The sequence below is a fragment of the Halyomorpha halys genome, unplaced genomic scaffold, assembly GCF_000696795.3.
Source record: "Halyomorpha halys isolate HHAL.00 unplaced genomic scaffold, Hhal_1.1 Scaffold634.1, whole genome shotgun sequence".
NCBI classification, from domain to species: domain Eukaryota; kingdom Metazoa; phylum Arthropoda; class Insecta; order Hemiptera; family Pentatomidae; genus Halyomorpha; species Halyomorpha halys.
Window position 1 is genome coordinate 595,244 of NW_027109321.1, and position 3,523 is coordinate 598,766.

A 3,523-nucleotide genomic window follows, 5' to 3' on the forward strand; every position below is an offset into this window, starting at 1 on the left:
CCTCCGCCATTTCGTTTTTTCCCTACGACTTAAGAGACTAAGGATTTAGGAAGCGATTGAGTGTGCCCGACCGTCATTATGTTTTTGGTCGTAATTTTGTTTACCCCCACCACTTATCAAATGATCTGATAACCACTTTTTATACAATAACCTTCCTTCGCCATTTTTAGTTTCAAAAACCACTTCTGACAGGCCGTAGAAATCGTGATCGTTAGAACAAATCTTATGTTACTCAAATGGATGTTCAAAAACATCGATGTATTTTGGGTATTGTAACCAACGATATTTTAAAAACATCTATGTTTTTTGTAGTCTATGTCGAATTCTTTGTTTAAAAAACCACTTCTTCCAGGTCGTAAAATGCGTGATCGTTGGAACAGACCTTATGTATCTGAAATAGTTGTTCAAAAACATCGATGTTTTTTTTATCGATGTCGCATCTCTACCTCCGACTGTTACATACGGGGTTCGGTGCGGCCACAGCAATGTATAGGGCGGTTTTGGCATATAATAATACTATCCACAGGGTTTACACCGGTGAAAGTTGTATTCGGTCATCCAATGTATTATTGCTATCATTCATAAGCATAGGCAGTTAACTGATATTTCGCGGCGGATCCACTCCAATCTTCTCAAGGAGAAGCTTTCTAGGGCTAACTACATCCACTTAGCAGCTCCCGACAGGGCTCATAAATCTCATTGGGTATGACAGTATACTGTCAACCACCTTCCAGTCGCCTTTAAGGGGATCATCGATACGAAGGGCCGTTTAAAGTGGTAGCGTTAAGAGAACACAATATAGTCTCTATTCAAGAACTAACAGGCGCTCAGAAGGTGAGACACACGCAAATTCGGAACCTACGCATTCCTCTGGATCCAGGCGTACCTACAGTGTAAAATACATATGTTCATTCTAATAAGCTCTATTTTTTATTAGTCATAAGTTAAGTTAGAGTCAATTACAGTATAAGTTGTGAATTTTTGTTGTTTTTTTGTTTCTTAGCGTTACGGAATTGTTCTCAATATTACACGTATATGAACTGTTGTTTATTACATTATAAGTGATAGTATATCATGTTATTCTTGTGCACTCAAAGTTAACTTTGTGAACTGGGATGGGGGTGATAAGTGAGGGATCTAACTAAATAGTATAAATAAACACTGTAGTACTATATAAACCCCAGTAGAATGTAAATAAAGTCAGTATTATCCAAACAGCCAAGGTGTTCACTTCGTTCCCTAATACCTCTCATTTTTTTGGCCCTTCCTTTACCGAGTATCTTAACTTTTATATTTATATATTTTATAAAACAAATTTGATTGGAAGGAAATATTCAGACCCAAGTACACCAACAACTTGGTGTTGTCTTATAAAATAATAGAAAGACAGTTGACAATGGAAAATAAATTGCCAAAACTTTTTGGAAAAATAAATTTATTTAAATTGAGATGCAGATAGTTGACCGTAGATTAATGCTTGAAGAAGTTTGTCGGGGGGTGCGGTCAGCAAAGAACAACATAAATAAACAATACCATATTAATAACAAAACCATAATTTATTTAATATTATTTTTGTTGATCACAGTTCATTTAAATATATAATGGCACTTGAGCACATGGAACAAAAACTTCACTACATGAAAATATATCACAAGTAATAATGATTGAATCAATAATACATCTGGATCCTCAAAATTAACAGTTATATATAATCTCTCTTACTTTATATGGTCATATTAAGAACCATCTGTGAAGTGGATGGTTCATTGGTAACTGGTTCAGTCTTCAACATAACTTCTCCAGATTTAGTTTCGTTCAAAAATATCTCTTCAAGCTTTGGTAAAATCTATGAAAAATAACAGAAAAATAAACCAATTTATAATTTACTAACCTAGTAAATTATGTTTCAAGCATGTATTCAAGTAGTAAGATACTTGACTGCAATTTGATATATTATTTTTTAAACCAGTATTTCTAATATCTAGAAACTAAAATCAGATCATGTTATCATATCATGTCATCATATCATAACATCATGACATGATATTTATAGTGAAGAAAACTAATGCAAGATTATTATATGAATGTATGTAATTAATTAATTAATAGTCCAATCCCTGTTTCATAATGCAAGCTAATACAAGTAAGTGTACTGGTAATACAAGTATAGAAATAACGTGGTAATTACACTAATACTTATTTTTCATAATAGGGAGGACTATTAGTGATATTACAGGAGTTAAAAAGTACTAAAGTACAAGTTACTATTGTACAAGTCAGTGTAATTGTAATAAGTTAAATCGACAAGACTAATACTATTAGTTTTTATACTTTAATATGAAACAGGGCCTAGGTGACAAAACAAGAAAGGTACACAACAAACTAGCAAAATAAACAACCTTTCACTCCACTCTGCAGGGCTTTGTCATAGCTAAATTAGAATAAGATAGAAATATTGTTTAATATGATAAGAATATAGAAAGTTTTAGAAAATACTAGCTGACCCGGCAATGCTTCGCTATTGCTATATTTTAGGATGTATATAAATTTAATAAACTGATTGATAGTTTATTATAAATTTATGTATTTAGTTAAATTAAACATACACATATACTTTATTATTATGATTTGGTGATATAAATGAAAGAAAGGTTGAAATAAATGGCATATCAGTTTGTATCAGAGGTATAAGCTGGAAATTTGAGGCTTATATTTAAAGAATATAATTGATAGTTTCTTAAGGTTCATTATATTTTTTAGTTAAAATTAAATATTTTGAAATACTTACATAAATTAACCAATACATGCTATAAAGTTGCAATCATAATTTTTTTACAAAAATATTAATAGCTTCAACATTACTCAAACCATCTACGCCATACTTTGCAGTGGTTTAAGTAAAGATAATAATAATAATAATAACTAACATTAAGATTTAGTAACATATATAGTTTTGAAACAAAAACTCTCACTGTGCTTTAATATTAGTACTACATACAAACACCTGAGATTGATTGGCATAATAAAATTGGTAAAATATTTTTGAGAGTCAAAAAAAGTCCACTAATTCATTTTATTAATGAATTTTATATTATATTAAACTCTAAATTTTCTTCAAAATATTTTTTTTCGGGGATTTCATTATCTTCAAATATTCCCATGGCGAAATGGAACATTTTGAAAAAAAATGCACGTAAACAGACCGAATGACATATGGAAGTGTGGTAAACGATTTTTTAGTAGTGAAAATTAGTATTTAATAAAATAATAATAAATAAGCTCCAAGTAAATCGGTCCAGTAATTCATAAGATCATTGTGGACAAATTTACAAAAATATGTAAAAAATATATAAAGATGTGAATCGGTGAAGAAATAACAAAGTCTATCGAGGACAAAGATTCGACAGCTCTCTTTTATACATAGAGAGAAGAGAAGATGCTGTGATAAGACGGTAGCCATAGTTAATATCACGACGATTTGGTCACAGCCAGGCGTGAAGAATGAACAGATCTGTAGAACCTT

The 3,523-nt window shown here is 30.9% G+C and overlaps 1 protein-coding gene across 3 annotated transcripts in view; it reads right to left on the reverse strand.

The window, feature by feature from the left end:
- The window catches only part of LOC106684965 (gustatory receptor 68a), a 69,128-nt gene extending 67,232 nt beyond the window's left edge, over nt 1–1,896 (reverse strand). Inside the window, exon 1 of one of the 3 annotated variants that reach the window (XR_010843454.1) lies at nt 1,723–1,896. The gene's annotated coding sequence lies outside the window, so the exon portion shown is untranslated. The remainder of the gene's footprint in view (nt 1–1,722) is intronic. The other 2 variants (XR_010843453.1, XR_001343767.2) reach the window with 2 other exon arrangements.
- Nucleotides 1,897–3,523: the final 1,627 nt, after the last annotated feature.